This window comes from Eulemur rufifrons, chromosome 29, assembly GCF_041146395.1.
Source record: "Eulemur rufifrons isolate Redbay chromosome 29, OSU_ERuf_1, whole genome shotgun sequence".
In the NCBI taxonomy this organism is placed as follows: Eukaryota; Metazoa; Chordata; class Mammalia; order Primates; family Lemuridae; genus Eulemur; species Eulemur rufifrons.
In genome coordinates this window covers 33637411-33652669 of record NC_091011.1, presented here as the reverse complement: position 1 = coordinate 33652669, position 15259 = coordinate 33637411, and the positions used below count along the sequence as shown (strand labels likewise).

The following is a 15259-nucleotide window of genomic DNA, read 5'->3' as shown; positions in this document are numbered from 1 at the left end:
TTTATGGTGTACAAAATGATGTTATGAAATATGTATACATTCTGGAATGGTTAAAGCTAATTATAATAACATGTATTACCTGAGATACTTACCATTTTTTGGTGAGAACACTTAAAATCTTTTTTAGTGGTACTCAAGAATACAATACTGTGTTATTAACTATAGTCACCATCCTGTAAAATAGATCTCTTGAACTTATTCCTCCTAATGTAAATTTTATATCCTGTGATCAACATCTTCTTAAAACTCCCTCCCACATCCCTGCCCCTGGTAACCACCATTCCACTCTCTGTTTCTATTATATAAGTTCAACTATTTTAGATTCCACTATAAGTGAGATCATACTGAATTTGTCTTTCTGTGCCTGGCTTGTTTCACTTAACATAATGTCCTCAAGCTTCATCTACATTGTTGAAAATAATAGAATTTCCTTTTTTTTTTCTTGAGGCTGAATAGTATTCCGTTTGTATATACACCACAGTTTCTTTATCCATTCATCTATTGACAGGCACTTAGGTTAATTCCATATCTTGGCTATTGTGAATAGTGCTGCAGTAAACATGGGAGTGCAGATGTCTCCTATACTGATTTCATTTCCTTTGGATATATACATAGTAGTGGGATTGCTAGCTCATATGATAATTCTATTTTTAGTTTTTTGAGGAACCTCCATTCTATTTCCCAAAATGGCTGTACTAATTTACATTCTCACCAACATTGTGCCAAAGTTCTCTTTTCTTCATATCCTCTTCAACACTTGTTATATTTCATCCTTTTGATAATAGCAATTTTAAGAAGTATGAGTTGATAGCTCATTATGGTTTGAATTTGTATTTCCCTGATGATTAGAGATGTTGAGAATATTTTCTTAAATCTATTAGCCATTTTTATGTCTTCTTTTGAGAAATGTCTGTTCAGGTCCATTGTCTTTTTTTTTTTTTTTAAATTGGGTTGTTTTCTTACTATTGAACTATTTGATTTTCTTATATATGCTGGATATTCGCTCCTTATCAGATGTATGGTTTGGAAATATTTTCTTCCAGTCTGTGGGCTGTTTTTTTACTTTGTTGATTGTTTCCTTGGTTTTGCAGAAGTCTTTTAGTTTGATATAATCCCATTGGTCTATTTTTGCTCTGGTTGCCTGTGCTTTTAGGGCCCTAGCCAAGAAATTATTAAACAGATCAATGTCATGAAGATTTTCCCCTATGTTTTCTTCTAGTAGTTTTACAATTTCAGGTCTTATGTTTAAGCCTTTAATCCATTTTGAGTTTGTTTTTTGTACATGGTATGAGATAAGGATCTAATTTCATTCTTCTGTATGTGGACATCCAGTTTTCCCAACATCATTGATTGAAAAGATTATCTTTTCCCATTGTGTGTTCTTGGTACATTTGATGAAAATCAATTGACCATAAATACTTGGGCTTATTTCTAGGCTTCCTATCCTGTTCCATTGATCAATATGTCTGTTTTTATGCCAGTACAATATGGTTTTCATTACAATAGCTTAATAAAGTATATTAAAATCAGAGACTGTGATACCTCCAGCTTTGTTCTTTTTGTTCAAGATTGCTTTGGCTATTCAAAGGCTTTTATGGTTCCATATAAATTTTAGGACTGCATTTTTTATGTTTGTGAAAAATGACTTAAAAGTTTAACAGGGATTGCACTGAATCTGCAGATCACATTGGGTAGTGTGGGTACTTTAACACTACAAACTTTTGTAGTTTTCAATGTGTAAGTCTTTCTCCTCCTTGGTTAAATTTATTCCTTTGTATTTTATTCCTTGTAGTTATTGTAAATGGGATTGTTTTCTTGATTTTTTTTGCATAGTTCATTACCAGTATATAGAAACACTACTGATCTTTGCATGTTGATTTTGTACTCTGCAACTTCACTGAATTCATTTAGCAGTTTTAAGAGTTTTGTGGTGGAGTCTTTAGGGTTTTCTATATGTGTGATCATTGCATCTGCAAACAGAGATAATTTAAATTTTTCCTTTCCAATTTGGATGCCTTGTATATCTTTCTCTTCCTTAATTGCTCTGGCTAGGACTTCCGGTACTATGTTGAATAGAAGTGGCAAGAATGGACACCCTCCTCTTATTCCTGATCTTAGAAGAAAAGACCTTTTAAACTTTTCACCATTGAGTATGATGTTAACTGTGGGTTTGTCAAATATGGCCTTTATTGTGTTGGGTTACATTCCTTCTATACCTAATTTGGTGAGAGTTTTTATAATAAAAAGATGTTGAATTTTATAAAATGTTTTTTTCTGCATTTATTGAGATAAGGTGTTTGTCTAGGAGCCTGTGTGCATGGGTACTGGCCTGGTGCCTGAGGTCAGAGGTGCCAATCTGGTGCTGGAGCAGGCCTGAAGCCTAGGGCTGTGTGGGCTGAGCAGACTCTGGGCTGATATGGAACCTGGAGCAGGCCTGGAGCCTATATATGCAGGGGTTTTCCTGGAGGCTGAGCCCGTGAGTGCTGGCTTGATGAGTAGAAATGCAGGGACTGGCCTAGTGCTGGGGCATGCCTGAAGCCTGGCACTTCTGGGGCTGGCCTGTGGCAGGCCTAGAAACTGAGTCTGCAGGGCAGGCCTGGAAGTTCAAGTCTGTGTAGCCTGGTCTCGAGGCTCAGTTCAGGAGTACTGCCGTGGTGTCTGTGGTCATAGGGGCCTGCCCAGCACTAGCTTTTACTGGATCCCTATTGGTGCGATCCAAGGCAAAGATGGTGATCACTTCCCTCTCCTTCCCCCAAATGAAGGGTATCTCTCTCCATGCTATGCTGCCTGGGGTTGGGGGAGAGGTAACACAGTAATGTAAAACTGTCATTCCTACCCTTTTCAACGTGTCTTTTCTGTACTATATCCAGGTGCTATATCCTCTTACCTGGTGTCCTTAGCTCTTATGATGATAATTTTGTGCATGGATAGTTGTTCAAATTGATGTTTTTGCAAACGGACAAGCACTGGAAAGTCATATTTCATCATCTTGCTGACATCTGGACCCTATCATCTTTCTTAGAGGGAAAAATCTCAATTAATCCTATTTTTGCTTTCCATTTGAATTAAGAACCTACTACGCTGAGGGCACGGTGATAATCTCTGTTGATAAAAAGTTAATGAATATACAAGAATTCCAAATAAATTATGTAGATAATCTGCCCTAAAACAGGGGGCCATAACTCCTCAGTCCTTAAGTACAGGCTGCACATAGTGGCTTCCTTTTAAAGAGTATAATGTGAAGGAGGAGAAAAAGAGTAAATTTACAGTGGAAAACCTGACAAACACTACCTCAGCCAGTTGATTAAGATTAACATCAACAGTGATAAATCATGTTGCTAGTAGGTACCCTTGAGATAATGTGATGAAAATGGAACTTTACCTCAATAGTCTTTCTCCCCCAAACCCATAACTCCAGTCTTACCATGAGAAAAACATCAGACAAATTCCAATAGAGGGGCATCCTACAATATGTCTGACGAGTACGCCTCAGAACTGCCATAGTCATCAAAAACAAGAAAAGTCTGAGAAAGCTCCACAGCCAGAAGCCTAAGGAGACATGCCCACTAAATATAATGTGGTATCCTAGATGTGATCCTGAAAAAGAAAAAGGACATTAGGTAAAAACTAAGGAAATCTAATGAACTATAGACCTCAGTTAATAATTGTATCAATATCAGTTCACTAATTATAACAAATGTATCATACTGAAGATGTTAATAACAGGGGAAATTGTGTGTGTGTATGTGTGGGGAGTATACTGGAATTCTCTATAGAGTTGACCCTTGAACAACATGGGTTTCAGCTGCAAGGATCCACTTATATGTGGATTTCCTCTCACCTCTGAGACACCAAGCCGAACCCCTCCTCCTCCTCAACCTACTCAATGTGAAGATACAAGGATAAGGACCTTTATGATGACCCATTTCAATTTCATGAATAGTAAACATATTTTCTCTTCCTCATGATTTTCTTTAAAAAATTTTCTTTTCTCTAGCTTATTTCACTATAAGAATACAGTATGTAACACCTATAACATACAAAATATGTGTTAATCAACTGTTTACGTTATCGGTAACGCTTCTGGTTAGCAGTGGGCTATCAGTAGTTTGGTTTTTGGGGAGTCAGAAGTTACACGTGAATTTTCAACTTCTCAGGAAGTTGGTGCCACTAACCCTGTGTTGTTCAAGGGTCAACTGTACTATCTTCTCAATTTCTCTATACATCTAAAACTGTTCCTTGCTGTAGATGGAGGCTGTCAAATAAATAAATAAATAAATAAACTATTCTAAAAAATTACAAAAAATGTTAATGAGTTATTTCTGTCTTCCTACACTTCAGTTGAGGAGAGACTAAAACCAGAACAAATTATAGTGACATAAATGCTATTACATAGGTTCAGAGAGTATGGGAGTCCAATCAATAAGAGAAATTATAATTTTTTCTACTAAATCGTATCTTAAAACATTCAAATCTTCAGTAGCACCCAGCAAGTACCTTGCTCAGAGTTGGCATTCAAATATCCAGGAGAATGATGAGGAAGACAGCTCCTTGTGAAATGACCTAGATGTGGTAGACATAAATAATTGCAGATAAGTGAATGAAGGTTAACTACTCCCTCTATCACCTTCTTAACAGATGAAAGTACGTTTCAGTTCAAATTTTGCCATATACATCTTTATTACACAAACGTCTGTTTTGGATGCCCAGTGAAATCCCAGGGATATATCTTTTTATGTGCTTCAACTACACTTTACATGAAAAGGTTTTCTTGGGAGACAATAGAGGGAGAATTGTTTCCCTCAGAGTCAATGGTAGGCAAACAGAATCATTACAATTTTTTTTTTTAAAAAGCTGGACACAACCATTTGTAAAAGCTGTGGTCCCCAACCTAGGGACCAGCAGCAGAGCTCCATCACCCCCATGAAACTTAGGAAAGGGGGGGGGCACAGCAGGAGGTGAGCCATGGTGAGCCAGCAAACGCTTCATCTGCACTTACAGCCACTCCCCATCACTGGCATCACCGCCTGAGCTCCGCCTCCCGTCCTCCTCCTCACCCTGGAAAAATTGTCTTCCATGAAACCAGTCCCTGGTGCCAAAAAGTTGGGGACTGCTGTCTTAAAGGACTCTATTTTGAAAGGTAAAGGGTGAAAGGTCACTAGATATTTATTTCTTGCTCATATATAATATAAATGAGAAGTATCGCTAAAGTATTTTAGTCAACATCATGGATTTCACCCATGAAATGAGAACCCATTATTAAGATCTACCATGCCAACTAACAGAATCCCTAATGTGGAAAAGTTAAGCTAGCAGAAGCTCTAGCACCAACAGCCTTAGGAGTGTGACCTAAGGCTTTTAAATTTAAAGCTAGCCGACCACCCTTGCAGTGCGAATTCCTGATTAGGGCAATGTGAGGGCTAAATCTAGCAATCACACACTTTTATCCTACTATGAATGCCGAATTCTTTTAAATTTAACTACAGACACCATACCACTCTTTTTCACTGAGTTATCCTGGTGTTATGGCATTGGTAGTCAGGTTTTAATCCTGAGTTTTAATCCGAACCCTGCCACTGAGAGACCTTGGGCAAATCACGTTACTCCCCTGGATCCTGGTTTATTCCTCTGAAAATGAGGGCACTGGGTTAGGTCTCTCTTGTTCTTTCCATCCATATAATCTATGAGCCAGCTATGTTTTAGCTGATGTAGAGAAAAACCATAAATATACATGCAGACACACTAGCTATTATTCTTTTGAGGGTCAAATTATATACACGATAAATATTAGCCTCTTTGAGTAATCAACTGTCAGCATTAGCCAAGTATGTTTAGCATTCCACCCGTCCACCTCCCCCCCTTTTTGTTTACATCGTTCAGTGTTGTACGCTTTATAAAGGAATCTGTAGGTATTAGCAATACTAGCAGAGACTTCATTTACAACAGTAAAAAAAAAAAAAAAAAAAGGAAAAAAAGAAAAATTCCCAAGGTAAAAATACTAACCACTGAAAGGGATCAATCACCTCATCAGTTCTCCGACCTACTAACTGCCTTCTATCAGGGTTGGTTTCAGAGTGGATGATGCTCTCGGTTCTGCCTTAAAACGCGGCAAACCTAAGTCATGTTTCCAACAGCAGTCACCATATTTCCTCACATTTCCCATTTGGTCCTTTGAAAAACCCCACATGTAGCATTTTCTTTTCAAATTCCCTTGAATGATTCTTTAAGCTCCAGGCATTTGTGAGGACGTTCCAGGTACCGCGCCACAGTGCTCTCTCCTCCTGCTTTTAAAAGGAAGTCGCGGAGCTGGGGGCGCGCACCTGAGCGGCCGGGGCTCCTGGAGCCAGGGAGGGCGCGGGAGGGCGCGGGAGGGCAAGGCGCGGCCGGGCGCGGGCTGCTGAGGGGCCGGGCAAGGAGGATGGTGTGCCCCGGCCGCCTGACCATCACCTCACGCCTCGCGTGGGCATGTTTCGCTTCAGAAACCCCAAGTCGTTTTAGGCTTCCCGGTCCTTCCCCTGGGACGAATCGCTGGTCCAGCCCCAAGGTCTCCTCCGCTCCACCCTAGACGGCCTTCGCTGCCCTCCTGCCTCGCGCGCGTCCTTCCCCCAGCCTCGGCCGCGCGCCCAGGTGTCCCCGCAACCCTCATCCTCTCTGGCCCGCGTCTCCCGGCCTCGCGGTCTCCAGCGCCTGGGCCCGCGCTCTGGCCGCGGGTCCTTCCTCCCTTCCCCACCCAGCCCCGCCCAGCCTTCGCCGCGCCGGGGCTCCCGGCCGAGCCTCTCCTCCCACCTCCGTCCCCCACACCCCTCCCCAAGAAGTGCTATTTTTAGCAAATCCTCAGCGCGCCGCCGCCCGCTCAGCTCGCAGCTCGCAGCCGCCCGCTGCCGCCCTCCAGAGCTTCCCCCGCGCGGCGGCGGCGGCGGCGGTGGCGGCGGCGGCGCGTCCTGCACATCGCGCAGCGCGCACCGAGCCTGCCCCGCCGCGCCCGCCGCTCTCGCCGCCGTCTCCTCCTCCGGCGCCTGCCGTGGCCGTTAAGTCCCTGCTGGAGGAACAGCGGCGGTCCTCGAGTCAACTTTCAAGCCCCCTTTTGCTTCCTGCCTCGCCATTCTCTTCTCCTCCTCGAAAGATGGCTGTTTGGAGAAGGGGGAGAAGTTAGGAGGTCGCCGGCGCGGAGCGAAGGAGGGCACGACAGCCTCAGCAGGAGCGGGCGGAGGTGAGTGGCGCCACGGCAGGGTCCCCAGCTGGTGCTGGGTCAAGCCCTAGGAATTGGGTGCCCCGGGTCCTCCGGATGCGCCGCTGCAATCCCTGCTCGGGCTCCCTGGGTTAACGGCATCTCCGTCCGGACTCTGATGCCACTTGCCTTGCATCTCGCGACCCAGAGATTGGTGGGTTTAAGGGAACCTTTGTCAGAAGTTGGGTGCTAGGTGATCTTTTTGGTGCAGACCCTGGCGTTTGGCTGGGCAGACCGAGGCGAGGGGTCGGTGGCATGATTCTCCCCCGCCCCCAAATACACACCCAGTTTATCTCGGAGCTGAGCTGTGAATGAAAAGTTTGTGCTGCCAACGTGTTGCTTGAGGGGAGCAATGCTTAATGGGGGTACCTGTGATGTTTCGTGGGGACTTAAGTTTCAAGTCTATACATCGGAATACTGGGTTTTAAGAAAAGTTCAGGAGGCTGGGGGATGGGAGATAAAGCAGTTCCTTGGCTAGTGGAAGGAAAATCGTTTAACTAAACGCCACCCGAGGGTGTCACAGTGGGGACTAGAGAGAGCGGAGGACGGGGGCGTTCCCAGAGCGCCTGGCTGGCAGCGTTTGTTTGGCTTTGACGCCGTCGCCCACTTGTCCGCAGCGAGAGGTGCTGGTGTCAGGCCTGTGTGTGTGGTGTGATAGAGTGGGACCGAGCTGCCTCCCAGATCCGAGGCGCGGTTGTCAGGAGAGGTGGCCTGCGACGGAGAGCTGAGGAAGCGGTTCCTGCGATGTGGACTTGGAAAATTCTCTAGTGAGTTTCCTATGCTCTCATTTCAGGAGGATCTGTCGTTTGTTTTTCTGCCGGGATGTGTGTGTAATCTCGTAAAGGGAACTTTTAGATTAAGTAACGATAGCATTTTGAATTTCTGGGAGAAATGAGATATCTGTGTGTGTGTGTAAAACATGGGAGTAGGATAAGAAGGGCTTAAAAAGTTTAACTTTTACCAGGAAAGAAAGTGAAGAGTTAATTTTTTTCCTCCTAAAATGATATAACAATGCTTATCCAACTAAATACTCTTGATGTGCTAAGATTGCTCATAAAGAGTAAGATTTAAGAATTACAAGTATTCGAAGCGCAGTCATGTTTTCAAATCTTGCAGACATTATTGAAATCTAGGAAAGAGGGAGTAAATACATAGAGAACCTATGTTAAAGAAAAAATGAGAAAGAAAATCTTTTGACATTTGAAAAGGTCTAGATGTTATTTTCTGATGCCCCAGTAATCTTTTAATCCTGTAATTAATATCAGCACAGCATAAGTTGCAGTTAATAAATTAAAAATCATGTTTAGAGGGTATCTTTTGAACTTCTCTTTGGTACTTTGATATTTATTACAGAAATTATTGTGACTGAAAATTTGTTGTTTAATGTATTTGCCTTTTACCACAGATATTTAGTACTCCTTATCTTTTTAAACCACTGTTCCAGTTTAATCACCCAAACATCAAATTACTGACATTCCTTCTGGAAACCATTCATATTTAAGATGCTTAATAAGAGTATTGTATTTCCGAAAGAACGTAATTTGGTCAGTTGTAAAACTTGCTTGTAATTTATTCTCATCCATTTTGTTTGAATGGGGCACACCTCAGGAAGAGCAACATTTTCTTGGAACATGCAATTTTCTGTGTGGTAAAAAGCTAATGTTTTCATATACATTTCAGCTACAAAATGGGTGCATGGATGGTGGAAATCCTGAGTCTGACCTTTGATAGGCTTCCAGCCGGAGAGAGAGATATGCATTCCCAGCTCTGCTCCTGAACTGATAATCTTCACTACAGAATGGACGTGATTAGATGCACATAAGGTTGTGCAGAAGGAAGCTAATAGTTTTAAATTAAATAACAGTTTATGGGTAGGAGACAGATTTTTTTTTTTTTTTTTTTTTACCTCAGTCTTCCTGTTTCTCTGCATTTCAGCCTATTGGACTGGCCTTTATTGGAAAGTCAGACTAATACTTAGACTAGAGAGTGTTTAGCGTACTAAACTGCTATCTTCTATAAAAATAATGATGGGTCTTCTGAAATTAAAAGGTAGTTTTTATCCATGGTTATAGATATTTTTGGTTGTTTTGTGGCCAGATTAACTATGACCATTATTATAGAGTGAGTTGCTTTATGAAGTTACTGCCACTATATATAAATAATTAATTATTATATATATTTAACATAGAGATTAACTCTATTTGAGGTTTTAAGGAGTTTTAAATCTTAAGGCCAACTGACCAGGTAAAAATCTGTTTAATTGACTAATTCAAATGATATCCATAATTCAAATTTTTATTACCATCTGCATCTAGGTTTAAATAGCTTTCATTTCTTTTTATTAGAATTACTTCTTTTTTGAACTTGTTTAAATATTACAACATATTATAATTTATACCCGCTCAGTGGGGAAGGTGTAGGTTATTCTTAAATAGAGATATGGAGAAATAGCTAACAAGGAGAGTCATTTGAGAAACATATGGACATCATAAAATCCTTCTGTATGTAGCATCTGTACCTTCTCATTAGTGAAATATTGTAGTTATGGACATTTTTTGTTATTACATCCAAATGTGGCTTTTTATTTTTGCTTCAATGGATTTTTTGTTTGTTTTAAAATGTAGTTTATATTAACATTTAAGTTGTTAGGGGCTTTTATGCTTGAAGCCTTTTTCTTTCCATAAAGAAAGAAAATACTTAATTTTAATATTCATACTTAATTTTCATTGCACAAATCCACAGATACATACAATTGTTTTTTAGCTTGTTGTTATAACTGTTATATTTCTTGATGATTCCTCAAAACATTTGAGAGATAGGTAGGATGACATACTGTTCTCATTTTAGGAAGGAGGCAGCAGGTACACTGATAGACCCAAGGTTACACAATAGTGAATCAGTGTGAAGCTGAGGATAACATCTATGTTTCCTGTATCTTAATTACAAGAGCAAGCTGCTCCTGTGGCTATCTTATGATAATTTCATAAATTTATATATTCCTAAAGCTTTATAATGTTAATTTTTATATATGTGCAGATCAGATTTTAAATCAGTCAATTAAGTCATAAGGGGATGGGCCCTTACTGTTGCTTGTTGATGGGGAGGGAACCGTGACTCTTATAGCTAGTGCTAAAACAAATGTGCGCGCGCGCGCGCGCACACACACTCACACACACACACACACCCCCCTCTGAGGGATATTCATTCTTGCAGTCAAGCCATAGCCCCCATATTGCTCTGCCCCCCACTGGCCTTGCTTTATCCACCAACATACAACCCTTTTACTCATCAAACACCCTTGAGGCTTATCAGCACAGTCTTTCAAACCTGAGGATCATCAGCCTCACTGGCAAGAGAACTCAGAACCTTGGGAAGAGAAAGTATTGACAGAAGATAGTAATGGAGTGTCCACTCCAGAGACCACCCATATCAGTCAGGGATCATTTTCTGAGGGTCAGGACATCCTCTTTCTTTTATTAGCTCTGCTTCTTTGGCTGAACTTATAGATATAGTAAATAGAGGGCTTGTGGAATTACTAGTCATTTGTGTCCACGTAGACCTCAGATCTGAATAAATCAGACTTTAAAAAAAGAGAAAATGAACAGCAACTTGTTCTTTTCCTTCATCTGCCAAGTCCTCTCTCCTCCAAACTTCACTAGAATTTTTCAGCATAACTGCCCACATGATGTGGGGCCCCCAAAGTGATAGACTTCTGATATTGCATTTACACTCAAAAGTAGAATATATCATCCAAGATGCAGAAGAAAGCATTATAATTTCATAGAAAATGGTAATATGTGATCTTATTCAAGCATTTTTGAGTAAGCAGACAGAACTAAGAGCTTTCTATTAAAAAAAATATGTGTTACTGTCCCTTTTCCTAAATATATGGTTTATAGGAGTTCATTCAAATCATTTAAAATGTGAAATACTGAAAAGAAAATTTAAGTGTGATTTCCTGTTTCCTACAATGAATTCTGTTTAGAGCTTCAAAGTGAGGAAAACTCCTGTCTATTCTTGCTGCATCAGAGAGAGCATAACATGCTGCTGGTGAGATTGAGGAGAATTCAGGTTGCTGGAAATGGTACTTTCTTCCCATTTCTCCAGAAGCTGTGATAAGAAGGAGATGGGTATGGACTGGTTTAATTCGAGTGGAATAGTGATGATTGAAATTTGAAATGGCTACTAAAGGAGGGTAAGATTTGGATAGACTATGTGTCACTCAAGGTCTTCAATAAGAAGTCATGGAAACTGACTACTTAATTTAAGCATCCAATAAATTTATTAGAGAATATTGACTGTATTTTTTTCTATTGCTGTGTAACACATTACCACAAATTTAGCTGCTTAGCACAGCACACGTTTATCATCTCAGTTTCATTGCTCAGGAGTCCACACATAGCTCAATCGCGTCCTCTGCTCAGAGGTCGCATCATATGTTGTAAGGGTTGCAGTCTCATCAGAGGATCAGCTGGGAAGAGATCCACTTCCAAGCTCCCTTATATTGTTGGCAGAATTTATCTCTTTGTGGTTTTAGGACTGAAGACGCCATTTGCTGGCTGTCAGCCAGAGGTCACTCTCAGAGGCCACTTGCTATTCCTTGCCACGTAGTAACCCCTCTCACAGGTACTCTTACACCATGGCAGCTTAGCAAGGAAGTCTCTCTTACTCCAATCTGATAAGGCAGAGTCTTATATAATGTGAGAATGGGAGTGATATCAGACTATACAAGGGCATGACTCTTTGGAGATCAATTTAGGATGTGTGCATCACATTGACCAACTCACAGAATCTTCCGGTAGAGTCAGAAGACCTGGCTTAGCAGCCACTCAGTCAGAAACAAGGCTCTAAATCCCTCTGCAGAACCGATCCTCTGAGATACCTTTGCTGTCGCTGCTGGCACACCAGCTTCTATAGTGCAAGGTGGGCTCTGTCTTTTAAAGAGAGGATTCTCCCCATGTAATAATGGGGTCCCATAGTTCAAGGCCAAAAAGAATGACAGGTATCCACTGCTGAGGTAAAGAAGAAGGAAAAATGTGAGCAAATGATTGCTTAATGAAATGGTTTTGACCAGGATAGGCATGAAAACCATCTGGAGATAGGATTGAATTGAAAAGTGGCTGGAATTGTGTGACTCCTTGGAAAGAAAGCTCTTCCAGGAGTTAGGAGAATGATGGTAGTGGGTCCCCATTTAGGAATGGTAGTGGTAAGAAAGAAGTAGAAGCCTTTTAAAAGATGAATCACTATCACTGAGAATTGACTTAATTAATCTCTAATAATATGCCACATGCAAAAGACTTTAAAGGGACTGATTTCACTAATCCTTGCAGGGAAACAGTGCTGTGATTTGGAGGCCTGCAGCGTGGCCTCCTCTCATTTTATAGAGAGGGAGCAGAACCAAGGACCACTGCAGATCCACTGTGCTACATCTATGGCCCAGTGACTATGGGGTGCTATGTAGCGGCTTGGGGGTGTTTATCGAACATAGCATGTTCTAAAGCACTTTGAAGGAATGATTTAATCAATTCTGTATCTCAAACTCTGGCAGCTTAGTTCCTATTTCCCTAGTTCCTCCTTCTTTAAACCCCCCACCTCCTGACACAAAGGTATATGGAGACTTTGAAAAGTTAAATACTTTGCCAAGGGCCATTCCGCTAGGGGTTACATTAGGATTTGAATCCAAGTTTGACTCCAAAGCCCGCAGTCTTGTAGTAAGCATCTCATGCTCACAAGCAGTAAAAGAAGTTTCCGGGGTGGAAGCTGTTATTCCCATTGAAGTGAATGTCAGTGCTGCATTTGCTCTTGGGCTCCTTCACTCACCTTGAGAGAACTGGATACTAGAAGATGAGGGTTAAAGAGAGAAGTGAGAGAGTGTGCTGTATCATGCCTTCTTTTATTGTCCCAGCAGGAAGTACACATTATAGGTTTCTCTTAGATCTAAAAGTAAGAATGGAGAGTGGAGGCTGTACATTTCTATTTCTACTTATCATTTTGGTTAAAATCAAAAGCTCTGTGTCTCCTTTCTTTCCTATATGTAGATTTCTACTATTAAATTAAATCAGGAAACATTATGAATTCTCATTGCGTCTTTGGCCCTAGGGTTCTTTCTATAGCTTTTTCAGTAGATGCCACTGTTTTGATCTTGAAAAGTCTATTGAGACATTCTTTCTTTGTTCTTCTATTACTCAGTCCCTCTTTTTACTCTGTGGTGCCTCTGAATTCTATTCATAGATAGTCTACTTTCTTCTTCTGTTTTATGTACTCAAATCTCTAAATGGATCTAGTTCCATTGATCAAAATCATTGGCCCAGATCCCCTTGCTGTTCCACTGTAAAATACAAACTCAGTGTGAGACCCAGCAAATTGCTTCTATTTTCTGTTAATTTTACTGAGTTGTACTCTACCTCCCAGCACAGTATCAGGAAGCCTTTAAGATTTCCCTGGGTATCTGATTCAAAATGTAAACATTTTAAATTGAATACCTCAGGGAAGCCCTCTGATTGGATTGTGTTATTAATCAATCAGGTACATACCTATGGACCACTCCAGTGAGGCCAGGGAGATGGGGTATTGTGGTTGCTCCATCTGGGTCTAGGTGCCTACCCTTCTGGAATAGTGCCGTTTGCAAAGAGGGAAATTGTGAGCCTCCCCCAGCCTGACTGGGGTAGACTGTAATAATCTATTCCAGAGCACACTGCAGCTCAGGAAATCTTGAAATAAACTTATTTCTTCATACAGGTTTTAGATTTCCTAAATCAGCTTCGGCCTGATTTGACTTTAAAAGCCCAAACTCCTTCGCATGACACCAATTCTTTTACAGTCTGGACCTAGCCTATCTTTATTACTTTTACATTTTTAACGGTTGCCACTTCCTGCGCTGCCTTCAGTAAGTCTTTAAGGATTTAAGTCCTAAATTGGAGCTACCCAAGTGGCTTAGATTTTAGATAAATGGGTATGGTCAGCCTGAGAGAGTAAATCAACAAATAAAGAAAAGTCAAGATGAGAGAAAGAGAGAGAGAAAATAAGAACAGCATTTTAATTTTTCAGTTCCTGCACACAGTCATTCTCAAAGCTGGTTCTACCACCGATTTTTCTGGAGTTATGTTATGTGAGCAATAAGCTATCTATAAATTGAGTCTCTGCCTTTTGCAAGTGAAAGAGAACTAAATAGTGCAGGGTTCTACCAGTGGTCATCTTAGCCAAAATCAGACTTTCATTCCACAGGGGTTCTATTCAGAGTATGCCCATTAGGAAGCTGTACCTTCTCTGCTCTACTTTTGCCCTAGGCCCAATGTATGTCCCACTTCTTTAGTGATACTCCTCTGATTACTGCAGCTCACCATGGTGTTTCTTTTCTTTAAATTCCTGTAGTAGTTTATAGAGTTATGGCTGTGTTTTCACAGGATTACAAATTGAGTTCTAGTATTAATTGAGAAAATCCATAACGAAAAGCTACTCTAATAGTGAAGTCTTTAAAAGAAATTCGCATTTTATTACCCAGAATAGTGTCTTTTACTTTTGAAATATAGGATTATAGTATATTTAATATATAGATGGATTTACATATATATTTGTGGTCTCTTGGCAATTATTCTGTGCCCCCTAGAGATCCATGGTTCCCCATGCCCAGATGGTAAGGAGGGCAGAGAAGCTTTGGCTTCCTAATGGGCACCATTTCCACATGAAACACCACAGGAAGAATGGGCTGGTTTTGGCTAAGACTACTGGTCTGTACAGTGTGAACTTATTTTTATTAAACATTTTACTTAAGTATGTAGGAACATAAACGATAAACACTTTTGCTTATAGATTTCATAAATTATAAAACCAAAGCCAATGAGCAAATAAATATCAAATATAAATAACACAACTGATGAAATTAAAAGAAACATCATTGACTTATGTGGCAAACGATGCTGTATTGTTGTAAATTACATTGCCAGTGTTGGGTTTGAGCATATAAAGATGTAGCCTCAGATTCTCTCCTTTTTTAATCTGTTTCTACATTTTATATCAGTATAATACAAAAAA

At 40.7% G+C, this 15259-nt stretch overlaps 1 protein-coding gene across 5 annotated transcripts in view; it reads left to right on the top strand.

Annotated features, from left to right (window-relative positions):
• The first annotated feature begins 6825 nt into the window (after nt 1-6825).
• HDAC9 (histone deacetylase 9) overlaps nt 6826-15259 on the top strand; it is an 830046-nt gene continuing 821612 nt past the window's right edge. For all 5 annotated transcript variants that reach the window (XM_069462246.1, XM_069462257.1, XM_069462259.1 and 2 more), the window contains exon 1: nt 6826-7210. The gene's annotated coding sequence lies outside the window, so the exon portion shown is untranslated. The remainder of the gene's footprint in view (nt 7211-15259) is intronic.